Genomic DNA, 13519 nt, shown 5'->3' with positions numbered 1-13519 from the left:
TATTACTTCTGCATACATGAACTGATCTTGATGAAACTTCAGCAGTGTGTTCGTTGTAAGAGGCCGATCACATGGATGTAACTATTGTGAGTCAAAGTTATAGCGTCACCAACTGGCTGCAGGAAGTGTGTCACTTTCAAAATGTTTTGAAATCACCCTCTTATTTTTACCCGATTTGCTAAAAACTTTATGTGTATAATGTAAACACACGACAGATGTAGACCTGTGAAAGTATTCTTGATATCTTAGATACTGTTGCTGTGGCAACGCATTAAACTTTAATATTCTTTTTGGATGCTTTTGAGACTCTTCGCATGCTTGAAATTGCATGAAACTCGACAAACACATCACATTTATTAGCCAGTAGACATGTGCAAAGTTTCAAAAACGGGCGTGGTGCAGGGGCTCAGTAGCGCCATCTTTTGACAAAAGTGGGGGGTTAGTTTTATCTACAGTAACAAAACTCGGTACGTATATTGTTTTTATCAAGCCGGACAACTTTCTAATTTACAGTCATTAGCTCCGCCCAACAGGAAGTTAGCTATTATGGGTTGTTTGGAAAACGCATGCTTTGGAATTTGATATACTCCTCCTAAAGAATTCATCCGATCGCCACCAACGTTGGTCAGCTCTAGGTCAAGACATTGAGGAATGCTAAATTGTGGACGGATTTTTGATATCGCGAACGGTTTGGCCGTGGCGAGGAAACAAATTTATGGCAAGAAAAGAGAAACACGAAGTGTTATAACTTCTGCATACATTAACTGATCATGATGAAACTTCAGCAGTGTGTTCGTGGTAAGAGGTCGATCAGATGGATGTAACTATTGTGAGTCAAAGTTATAGTGCCACCAGTTGGGGGGTTAGTTTTACCTACAGTAACAAAACTCACTACGTATATTGTTCTCATCGAGCCGGACAACTTTCTTATTTACAGTCATTAACTCTGACCAACAGGAAGTCAGATATTTTGGTTTGAATGTGTATTTTTTTTGTATGATGAGTTTTTAGCTACTCCTCCTAAGTGGTTTATTTTATTCACACCAAACTTTTTCAACATGATGAAAATACATTAAAGATGCAAATTTGTGAACGGATATTAAATATCTTAAACGGTTTTGCTATAGTGAGGAATTCAAGTAATGTCCAAAAAGTAAACACTAAAAGCCTCATATCTTCTAAAAATTTAATTATACACAATTTATTTCTATATAAAAGTATACAAATATCGGAACTAAACCCATTTTATTCCTTTTTTGAACTAAACTAAAAAACATTCACTCTGTTCTGCTTGCTCCTCGCCGTGGACGCGCACCGTTATGAATGCCTGTGCAGCCGTGCACTTTTTAGTTTCACTTTAAAATTAGCGCCATTTCGGGGCCGATTGCTTGAATTGTGAGTTCAATAGCCTATTATTCTTAATGGAAAACACAACAACAAAACAGTACAATGACAGATTCGCTTAAATATGCGCTTTTACACAAAATATTCAGTCAGCTCTTCACTCCAACTCTTCTGCACCAAATATCTGCACCTTTAAAGGGCACCCTTAGTCTTATTAAATGTATACTTCATCTTTCATTTTTAATTTCTGAATTTGATCAATAAATTCAATTATTTAGAATAAGACGACACTATAGGGCTGTTACCCTAGGACGGCTTGATCAAATTAAATATTTTACACTGAAAAATAACAATGCATTAAAAATGTTATGAGATTGTTTAGAATATAAGTTAATTATCAATCGTTGGAAAGAATGATACTTTTAAACATAACACTAAACCGCCATTAGGTGTCGCCAGGCGACCGTCTTACCAAGTGAGTCAGTGATGCATTCGTTCAAACAATTCGTTCGAATGATTGAGTCATTCATGAATGAGACAGATGATTATGGATTGACCATTGAATCTTTGAGTCAACTGATTCGTTCAAAATGCTGAATCATTCAGTAATGAGAAAACGCGTTGCTGTGAGATGCGCGATGGTTCTACTGTGATCTTTGTTTCCCCTTACTAGTCAGCCCCAATTTTGGCAAGTGATGCATACATGACATACCCAAAATAAAAAGGTTGCTGCTCATAAGTCATTCTGAATAGACACATAACCAACATATATTTAGAAAGCCAACCCTTGAGAGTTTACAGTTCAAAACTCAAAATTATTCAGACTGTTATTAATATTGAGATATATAAGCTCAAACATAAAAACAAAAACAACAAATATTAAGAATATATTTATTAAATGTATAAAAATAGTATGTGAATGTAGGATTGTAACTTATAACCACAACTAAAGTGTAGCCACAATTGTGGTCATGCTTCATTTCAAATCTGAGGATGATATCTCTAAAATCATGCGTTTTACGATGCCTATTGTGAGACCATGTCAAGGGATGCTTTGGAGAAGTTTTAGAGAAGGCTTATTCTTATCAAATATTTGATTGCCCTGTAAACACCCATTTACAGTCTTTGACTAATGTCTGGCGAGAAGAACTGGCCCATTCATGCTCTATTGATGTAAATCGACGAGCATTTCAGACCTCTGCCTGTATGAGACTTAACCTTCATTATTCTTTTAGCCTTATTCTTTTGTTTGAATTCAGACATTATAGCCTTTATTCTGGCATTATGCTCGGCCATCTACACCTCTGTTATCCCACTATACATGAATAATCTACCTATTATCTTAAGTCTTGTTAGAAAACAAACACACAAAAAAATGATTCTTGAAACTTTATGCAAATTCTTTAAAAAATAGGTTATATATGTTATGGAATAGAAAAGCTCCTGCAGCAGGAACAACAAGTAGCCTCAAGCTACATGACACAATTTAATTGATTAATATTACAATTTTAGTTAAAGCTCACTTTAAAACACCATCGAGTATTTGTATCATATTCCGGTCGCGGTTTAAAATGGTTTCAAGTCAAAAAAAGATTTTGAAATATGTTATATTTAGCATTTTATATGAAGCTATGGGCATACTGTAAACATTCTTTATTCATATGAAATACCCCAAATCGCACGAAAATCACACACAAACCACATATACTTGAAACCGTGCGTTTATTAGCTTCTTGTTTCAGATGAAGAGAAGTGTTTAGTTTTGTTTGTCTCATAGCTCAGAATGAGGAAGTGTACACAGGACCGCGTATGCAGAAGAGGCAGGATTATGGTCACGTTGAACCACGTGAGATGATTGACAGCTGTACAGCGAATGAGGGATCTCTGAGATCATAACTGATGCAAATCAGGAAGAGGAGACACACATCTCGTGGTGTTCGCTGTTTGAGCTCTTCAGATTGCATAATTCAGTGGAAAATGAATAGAAATGTTATTCTGTATGAAGAAATATTTTTACAAACATGTGATAATTAATCATTATTTCTCCAAATATGTGCACCATTGGACTAATAGCCCTGATAATATTGCATGTATTTGAACACAAATAAACCAGAGAAGAAGTGAATGAATGCTTTATGAGTGACGATTTCTATTCAAAACAACGAACGTTACAGATTAATTATTTTGCACTGCTGGCATAAATTAAGAAATTAATGTCACTGCAAACCAGTTTAATCATAAACAGTGGTCAAATATCGAACCTGGAGTCTTAAACCTTTCTAATGATGCTCAGATTGTCCAGATCAAGTAAGAGTGTGATGTTTTAACGAGTAATGAATGTTGAACAACAATAATCATGGAGCCGTCAGTGATCTTTGACGCGAAAGGGGTTAACTATTTTCTCTGCTGAAACAGAACAAAAACACGTAACTGTTTATTGAACTGTTGTATTAAATCAAAGTCACAGTTTCAATCGTGATGGTATTCAGGAAACAACACTTGTCATGTGAGGTTGCTTAACTGTATCATATGTTAAAAATATAAAATCTCCATATTTTTATAGGCAGTATGTTGTTAACTGAGTTTCTAGTTTCAGCTACTAGAAGACTTACAACTGTCAGACAGGTTGCTCACGTCACATCTACGTCGTCAAGCTCAGTTTGAGGCTGTGCAGTACGCTCAGCCATCAGGAAGTGAGTGCTTCTAAGTGACTTCACTTGTCTCCGTTGAATTCTATGGGGTCGCTGTGTCCATTTCTTTTACTGTCTATTGGCACAACCTTGTTACCATCAGTAATACATTTATTATCCACTATCGATCGCAACTTACAATAAATGTAATAAAATCAGAATAATCTCTCGTTTTAGTGATTCCCAAGTAATTTTTTTTTGTCATTGACGTTCTAATCAGGCTACTTGTCTGGTCGGGCAAATAAAATTCCCTTTTTCTTGTCCTTTCAAAAAAGCCCTATACTGTATATGACATGAATCCATCTAAATTTAAATGATCTCATGGATGTGGCAGTTGTGGTTCACGGTCATAGTGGCACCGGCTGCTTCAGTAAATGTGGCGTATTCAGACGACTTTGATGTGGTTCTTTTACATTTATAGTGTTTAACATTCATATTGCCCATCGTGCACAGTTACCCTAAAGGCACCGGGGTGGCGGTGCCACCGGCTTGGGCTCGTTTATTTTTTATTTTTCTTATTGCTTTTCTTTTTTGGATTGTTTAGTTTGTTTATTTTGGGTCGCGTGGGGTTTTCCCCCTTGCGTGGCCATGGCGAACTCACGAGTTGGTGTTCTAAAGAATCTCACGCAGCGTCACGGTGTTAAAGTGGCGTCCGCGGTGAGTGTTGAAGATTGTTGTTTGGCAATGGGAGAAGTTGTTGGGCACGACAGTATTTTGTCGGCGTCTAAAATGAATAATGCTGTTGTGTTTTTTTTTAAGTCGGTCGAAAAGGCAAACGAATTAGTGGTAAAGGGAATTGTTGTAAATAATCTCTTCACACCTGTTCTTCCGCTTTCAACACCCTAAAAAAAGTAACATTGTTTAATATTTCACCTTTTGTTTCTGATGATACATTGGTTAAGATCTTGTCTCGCTATGGAAAGCTTCAGTGATTAAGAAAATCCTCATTGGTACTGCTTCACCGCTGTTAAAACATCTTTTTGAAGATTTGCTTATATGATTTTGAAAGACAGGAAAGAACTTGACTTGACTTTAAACATTAAGGTTGACAACTTTGATTATGCTTTCTATGCCACAACTGATAAGATGAAGTGCTTTAACTGATGTGGAGTAGGCCATCTGATTCGGACTTGCCCCAAAAGGAATAAAGAGGATCATTTATTGACTGATGGGCAAAGAATGATGGTGGCTAGTCTAAGTAGTGATGGTGAGGAAAGGGTTGAAGCAGGGACTTCTAATGCTCTCATTCTGAGTGTGAAATTTTTTTTTGAAGGAAGATGAGTTGAATGCTCCTGCTGTAGTGAGTGAAGGAGTCAGTGATGTCATTACTGAGTCAGTTTTGACAAAGGATAAAAGTGATAATGTGAAGTGTCAATCATTCGAACTGTGTGATGATGTTGACCTAGAATCAGATACAACAGAGTTTAAAATTCCAGGTAAAAGGAAAAGTTCAAGTGAAGTTCAAGTTGTTAAACAGAAAAAAACTAATGTAGTTGATGATGATGACGATAAAGAAGGGATGGAAAGTGGCAAAGAATCTTCGGATTCAAATTTCAGTTTTTGTCAAAGAGCTTCATCCAGTCGTGATTAGGACGTAGAAGACATTAAAGGGATACTTCACCTCTGGAAAGATGAATGTGTATTTAAAATAGGTCATTTATGTAGAAGAAATGTGAAGAAATTTTTGAATTTGGAGCTTTCTAGACTGAGAAAAGCCAGAAAATGTATTTTTGGCTTATGTGGATGAAAGACAACAACTCCCAGAATGCACTTGCTTCGCTGCTCTACGAGGCCACTCCCAAGCCACGCCTACCGGTAAGAGAGCGCAGCTGAAAACAACAAGGTTAGGCTACTAGTAGTCTCGCGTAGCCAGACCTTCAGACTGACGGCAGAAGGTCTGGACTCTATCTGAGCTTTTCTTGGCCAAGGACCGCCCAAGAGGATGTTTGAGTGACATGTAACCCAACCAATCACAGTTCATTTTGTTCCGCGTCATGTTTAGGGGCGTGGCAATATAATGTCGATGTCCCTACAATGACAGACCGGTGTGCATCTAATAAATTATTCATTCATGAACGTTGTGCAAGTTTACTGCAACAATGGAGCCGCGAACTTCACATACTTTTTGAAAATCCAGCGTTTAATTGATCCTGGCAAGCGCTATTGTCTCAGTTGTAAACACAACGGCTTTCTTCTTCCACGAGGGGTTTTGGCATCACGGCATTTGTTTCCAGGCGGGCCGATAAAGAATGCGACACACACGTCTCCCGGACATCCTGTAGAATTCAACCAATCAGATCGCGACTTCGAAACTCCTGAAGTGTTTCCAGAAAAGTGTGCCATATGCATCAGACGTTTAGCCAACGGTCTGTGGGCGTGACGTCTGAGGCTGAGACTAGGCTACTAGAGTCTCCGTGACGAGTCTGCACGGGATTTCGAGATCGCCCAAAATGTCCGGGATTCGGCTTTTGCGTTCTACAGTCGCCATTCATTATGTTTACTGTGGCGAGCAGGACGAGGCTGAGGGCCGCGGGAGAACGGCGCGAGGCCGGTGGCGTGATTACTGAGACGCACCGCTCTCCTATCTCTCACGGAGGAGCGGGAATTTTCTTAGCAATGTTAAAACGCACATCAACCGATCATTGGTTTAGCGTTCATGTAAACACTACATTCATATTCACCAATCGGAATGAATTCAGTTAGATTGAAACAAAAGGTGTGCATGTAAACAATGAATGGCGACTGCAGAAAGCAAAAGCCGAATCCCGGACATTTTGAATCCCGATCTCGACGGCCGGACATGTCCGGGAAAAAGAGGATGGTAACCCCTACTACTCAGCTTTCTCCTACTACTCAGCTTTCTCCACAGAGCAAGAGCCTGCTAGCTTAGCTTCCAAAGAAAGACGGCTGAAACTATGTGTACATTCTGTGAGTGAGATCCCACCTCCTATGGGCGGGTTGAAAACATGCGGGACAGCCCCTCCTACTGGCTGTAGTCTTTAGCCTCTGGCCAGAAAATCCTGGCAAAAAATGCATAAATCTCTCATCTCAGGGGGATATGAGGGTGGAAAGCACGGTAATTCGAAAATACTACAGGTTTTCTACTAATACAAAGCTTAATGCTAAATCCTGAAGTATCCCTTTAAACTATTCCTCAAAGCAACGAAAAATAAGAGAGGAGTACGTGTCTGTGAATATTTTACAGACATCAAACAATTTGTTGACAAAACCTAGATGTTTATGACGGAAAGTGTATTCACAAACAAAGAAATCTATCGATTAAAGAAAATTTAAAGAATTTTAAGCCCTGATCTTGTAAATTATAATATCTAAAAAGCCAAACGTAACGTATGGGTTTCTATAGTTTTGTTTTTATCAGCTTTTGCTTGTTTTTTATTTTCTTCTTTTCTTTTAAAAATGAATTAAATTAATATTGCTCCTCCTTGAATATTAATGGAGCTAGAGATTTTAAGAAAAGAATGTAAATTTAGGAATTTGTGAAACAAAACAAGTTAGATGTGGTGATGCTACAAGAAACTCATAGTGATCTAAAAAATGCTTCTGATTGGGCTAGAGAGTGGGGTGGTTTTTCGTTTTTAAGTCATAATACTTCACTTAGTAGTGGAGTAGCCATTTTTGCAAAAAGGTTTAACCCACATTCTTTTCAAGTAGAAGAAATAGTAAAAGATAGACTTTTAAAAGTAAGAGCAAACTATGACAAGAATGTTATTGTTTTTATTTGTGTGTACTATCCTGTCTCTGCAATAGAGTGAATGGTGTTTTTAAATACATTGTGTTCTGTGGTACAAAAATGTAATCAAGAAGAGTTTTTGTTTTTGGGAGGTGATTTTAACTGCACTTAATCTAATCTAGACAGGAATCATTTTAGCCTGGCAAGCCAGACCTACATCAAGATGTTTGGTCTGGCAACTCACCATAGACACGGCTCAATCCGAGGGGCGGGATAAACGGCTGTCTTTCAAATTCCCTCTGCACGCAATAGGACAGCGCTTCAACCAACTAGAGCGTTTTTCCAACAGCGGAGCCTCTGAGCGGAGCTAGTTGATAGATTCAACTTTTGCCATATCAAAACTACGAACACATCTTCCTTTTTTAAGAATGACTTAAGTGCCGTTCTATGCTCTTTTCTCTAAGAAAAACCTAACTCCAAGTCCTCCAGAGTCGCGGACAAAGCCGATTCGAAAGACTGTTCTCCAGCAGCCGTCATTCTTTGTTTTCAAGTGGCAGGTAACCGTCGCAACCATAGATATATAAACGCTAGATGTCTCGTGCACGCTGCTGGCCAATGGAGGGCGACGTCCGCACGTCTTCTTGCCACAGTGTGCTCGCTCACTCATTTAATGGTGCATGTACTTTTAAATAACCATAACTTGCTCAATTTTCTACCGATTTTCAAACGGTTTGGTTTGTTATAAACGTCAGAGATGTAGTTATGACACTGCATACATACACTGCATACATATGAATAATTATAACATACATGTTCAAGCATTCTGAATTATAGCCACTTTAATAACGTTTGTAAGAAACCAAACCATTTGTAAATCCGTCAAGATTTCAGTGAGATAAGAGGATTTGTGTGCATGCTGATCACTCACCTTAATTCACAGCTTCACTGTGACAAGATGGCCGAACGGTGATGCCGGAAGTGACTGTGCCATAAGACATCTAGCGTTTATATATGATATCTATGGTCGCAACTCTGTCGTCATTATGTTAAGCCCGCCCCGCCTACTCTATACACGATGTGATTGGCCTGACCCAATTTAGGTTTTTGCAGCTCGAAAGTCAATGGAGAGTTGCTAGACTGCCCTGGCTGCAAAATACATTTTGCTGCCGCTATAGGGTGCGTCTAGTTTTCTGTCACAGTGTCTGGTTTGTGTTCCCTGGTTACCACTAGATGTCCTCCTTCCCCACGGTGTCTGTCACATTCTGAACTACATTCCCCACGATCCTTGTTTCCTCATTGCACTCAGCTGTCCCTTGTCACTAATCATTGCACTCAGCCTATTCCCCATTAGCATTGTCATTTCCCTGTGTATATAAGCCTGTCTGTTTTAGTATGTGTCACAGATTCCTTGTATTTATCACGCCACTTCTGTGTTCTGTTTCCTGCCTGTTCTTGTTTGTGTCTGGTTTTGGATTGCCTTATCGGATTTTGACCCATGCCTGGACTTGACCACTGATACGGATTTCCCTAATAAATACTTACTGCAATTGGATCTTCTCCCTTGTTTCTGGTGTGTGCGATCGTGACAGTTTTCTAGGCTAGAATCATTTAGAACCTTATATACCTTCTAGAAATCGATTGATTCAATTTGTTAAGATGCATGAACTGTGTGATGTTTAGACGATTAAAGGGCATGCAAAAACAGTATACTTGGACTCATGTGCGTGATAGAATCATTTCTAAGGCAAGATTGGACAGGTTTTACGTTTTCAAACACCATTATAATGTTATAAGGAACTATCACATTGTACCTGTTAGTTTTTCTGACCATTGTATGGTCAAATGTTCAGTTTTTTTTAAACCCCAAAGTGCTTATTGGCAATTCAACACTGCATTATTAAGTGACAAACATTTTAAAGAATGTTTTAACTTTTTTGAGAGGATTTTAAAAACAAAGAAAGATTTTTATAACTCTGTACAACAATGGTGGGATGTAGGAAAAGCCCAAATTAAGCAACTTGGTTTACAGTTTACTCGAAACATCACTACAGAGACTAATTTTAGAATGAGTTTCTTGGAGGCTGATATTTTAAAACTCCAAGAGGCAGAGTCTACTGGTACAAGAGGTTTCTTAGACTTACTTTTAGATAAAAAAAATAACAATTGGCTGGACACCGGATTACAGGTTAAGATTTCAAAATATGAATCAAATTGATGCTTCAACTAAATTATTTTTTAATTTAGAAAAAAAGAATGGTCAAAGTAGAACCATTCATGCTTTACGATCTGAATCTGGTCAGATTTTTCAGATATTCGCCGTTGGTTTCGCCGTCATAAGGGCAGTTGGTTTTTATGAGAATTTATATGTGAAGTTGCTGTAGAGCTAGAAAATTAGGGTGAGTTCTTCTTTGAAAACTTACCTCAGGTGCCTGAAAGCATCAACACTGGAATTTATGGCCCTCTTAGTATGAGTGAGCTACAGAAGGCACTTCAAGGGATGGTGTCTGGAAAAACACCAGGCATCGATGGTATACCAGTGGACTTTTACAAGTCTTTTTGGTCAACAATAGGAGAAGATCTGCTAGAAGTGTTGAATACCAGTCTGGCAAGGGGTAAACTGCCTCAAAGTTGCCGAAGAGCTGTGTCTCCTACTGAAAAAAGTAGATCTTGGAGACAAAGTGTTGGCGTCCAGTTTTTATCGAAGGTCTTAGCTAACAGACTGGCTAATGTAATGGACAGTGTTTTTCATCCTGATCAAACCTACTGTGTCCCAGGTAGATCGATATTTGACAACATTTATTTTATTCGTGATCTTATCAAAGTCTCCAAGATGCTAAACCTAAATTGTGGTTTTACTTCGTTAGATCAAGAGAAAGCTTTTGATCAGGTAGAACATTGTTTTTTTGTTTTTTTATGGAAGGTTTTAAATGCATTTGGCTTTAGTGAGAGTTTTATTAACTACATTAAAGTCCTTTATAATGATGTGGAGAGTATTTTAAAGGTCAATGGTAGTTTATGTACTCCTTTTACAGTTTTTAGAGGCATAAGACAGGGTTGTGCATTATCTGGTATGTTATATTCTTTAGCAATTGAGCCTTTGTTAAATTAGATAAGGTGTAAACTTCAAGGTGTAATTTGACCTGAATTTAGGAATAAATTCATACTGTCGGCTTATGCAGATGATGTGACCGTGTGTATCAATGGACAAAGTGATATTCAGGCTTTGTTAAATTTGTTGAAAACTTTTTAAATATATATCTTCTGCTAATATAAACTAGAAAAAAATGAAGCTTTTTTAATAGGGGATTGGAAAAATAATAAACCAAAACTTCCTATGGGCCTGGAGTGGGGAAAATTGGTTTTAAATATTTAGGAGTTTTTATTGGAGATGAAGTAGTTACACAAAAAAAACTGGGAGGGTATAATTGAGAAAGTTAAAGGTCGACTTGGGAAATGGAAATGTCATTTAGAGGGCGAGTTTTAATTGCTCATAATTTAGTGGCTTCTTCGCTGTGGCACAAGTTTGCTTGTCTAGATCCCCCATTAACTTTGTTAAAGGTGCTCTAAGCGATCCCGGGAGTCGTAACTTCTTGTTGACATTCGAATTGTTGTCAAACAAAACGGAAACTAGCTAGACCCTCCCTCCTCCTCATCCCGTCTCCTCCCTCCTCCCCTCCCTTCTGGCATAAAGGAAAGTCAAAATAGTCACTACAAACAAAGTTAAGTTTTAGTGATACTTCATTTAATGTGTAATGTCGCCAAGTTAGATAAATGCTTTTATATATTGCAGAACAGAATGCAGAAAAAGAGAAACATTATCTTAATCGTTTCGCCACCTGAGGTTATAACTATAGCTCCCATACAAGGACGCAATAATAGCAAGATAACGTTAGCTTCGCGTTTCCCAGTGAGCATAAACAACGGCGGCGGCGTAAACAAATCTAGTTGTCAATAGCCTATAAATGGACATTCAGATTCATAACAAACAGTGGGTGAAAACAGTCATTCACACAAATTGTCGCCCTACTGTGAATTTGCTTGATCATTTACAATAGAGATTGATCGCTGCTAGAAACATACATGTTGTATTCACCAAAGTTAACGCTGACTGCATAGTTCTAGCTAATTACATCCTTGTGTTGGTTTGGCGAACATGAACGTCAGTTTAGAAAGAAAAATGGATTTACCTGTTCTTAGGGTGACCACCTCCAGTCAGACAAAATGTGGGACAAGTAGCATGGTAAAGTGGGACAATGTGGGACAGACGTAATAACGCCTCGGTTACGACTGTAACCTCGGTTCCCTGAAAGGGGAACGAGCGTTGCGTCGAGAAATGACGCTGTGGGAACGCTTTGCGTGATGACGTCTTGAAGCACATGTAAAATCAGTCCAATGGTGTGGCGGAACGTCAGAGGCGGGTGACGTCACGTACCAGGAAACTATAAAAGCCGGCCCAAAACAGAAAACGAAAGCTTCGTAAAAGTCTGAAGTCGAGCTGACAGGCATGAAGGAGATATGGCAGGGCGACGCAACGCTCGTTCCCTCTTCAGGGAACCGAGGTTACAGTCGTAACCGAGGCGTTCCCTTTCAAGGGAACTCCCGTTGCGTCGAGAAATGACGCTGTGGGAACGTCTATACCAACGCCTCCATAGCTACAAATGTCTGTCCTGTGTGAAATCCGTAGAGCAGCACTAGGAAGACAAAACATGAGACCCTGGAGCAGAGTCTAGATCCAGAGAGTAAAACCTGACGAAAGTGTGCGGTGAGGACCAGCCTGCCGCATCACAGACGTCCTGTAATGAAACTCCTGAAATAAGGGCCTTAGAGGCCGCCATACTCCTCGTCGAGTGCGACCGGACAGCCAAAGGAGAAGGCTGCCCAGCCGCCTCATAAGCAAGTGAGATAGCCTCGACCACCCACTTGCTCATCCTTTGCTTAGACACCGGGCCCCCTTTGTTAGGGGACCCAAAGCACACAAATAATTGATCACTTTTTCGCCACAGGGCAGCTCTGTGGACGTAAGCGTCTAACGCCCGCACAGGGCAAAGCAAATTATTAGCCTCCTGGTCAGCATTTTGAAAGGGAGGAGGACAGAAGGCCTGCAGAACAACAGGTCTGACCACATTAGTGGGGACCTTGGGGATATATCTTTTCGAACAAGATGGCGCCGCGGATGGCTGCCTCGGTGTGGAGCTCTCCAGTTATTGTGTTGTTTTTGTTGGTTTGTTCTGCGTTTAGTCATTCTTTTCCTATCAGTTTCACCAAAGACGAACTACTGGACATTAGGAAACACACACCAGACAACTTTTCTACAGATTTTGATTACTCAGACGTTTTACTGGACATTCTCGTCGGAGGGGCAGTGGTGTTGTTCAAACGCGCGGTCAGACGCAAACGCGGGAAGCGCGCTGGCGCGCTGGTGAAACTCCGCGAGCGCGGCCTCCGCACTGCACTCCCCAGTATTCATCTTGCAAATCTCCGATCTCTTCCTAACAAAATGGACGAACTTCTTCTCCTCACCCGCACTAACAAGGATTTTTTAAACTCCGCTGCTCTGTGCTTCACTGAAACCTGGCTGAGTGAAGCCATACCGGACAACGCACTACATCTGCCGGGCTTTCAGCTGTTCCGAGCGGATCGCATCGCGGAACTAACGGGGAAAACGAGAGGTGGTGGATTGTGTTTCTACATTAACGAAAGTTGGTGTTCAGATGTAACAACACTGAAGAAGATGTGCTCTCCTAACTTAGAGGTGCATTTCATGAACTGTAAACCTTTCTACTCGCCACGGGAG

General features: G+C 39.7%; 1 protein-coding gene and 1 long non-coding RNA gene across 2 annotated transcripts in view; one reads left to right on the top strand and one right to left on the bottom strand.

The window, feature by feature from the left end:
• Window positions 1-13519, bottom strand: part of LOC309488495 (bactericidal permeability-increasing protein-like) — a 123399-nt gene that overhangs the window by 1956 nt on the left and 107924 nt on the right. The gene's annotated exons all lie outside the window — the stretch shown is intronic.
• On the top strand, window positions 4123-11808 carry LOC309488549. Its single transcript, XR_014202170.1, has 3 exons — window positions 4123-5877; window positions 6429-11632; window positions 11671-11808. It is a non-coding gene; the product is annotated as an uncharacterized lncRNA (long non-coding RNA).

This window comes from Leuciscus leuciscus (genome assembly GCF_965113295.1).
Source record: "Leuciscus leuciscus genome assembly, chromosome: 23".
Classification (NCBI taxonomy): Eukaryota; Metazoa; Chordata; class Actinopteri; order Cypriniformes; family Leuciscidae; genus Leuciscus; species Leuciscus leuciscus.
The sequence above is the reverse complement of the archived record's forward strand: the minus strand, read 5'-3'. Positions and strand labels throughout refer to the sequence as shown.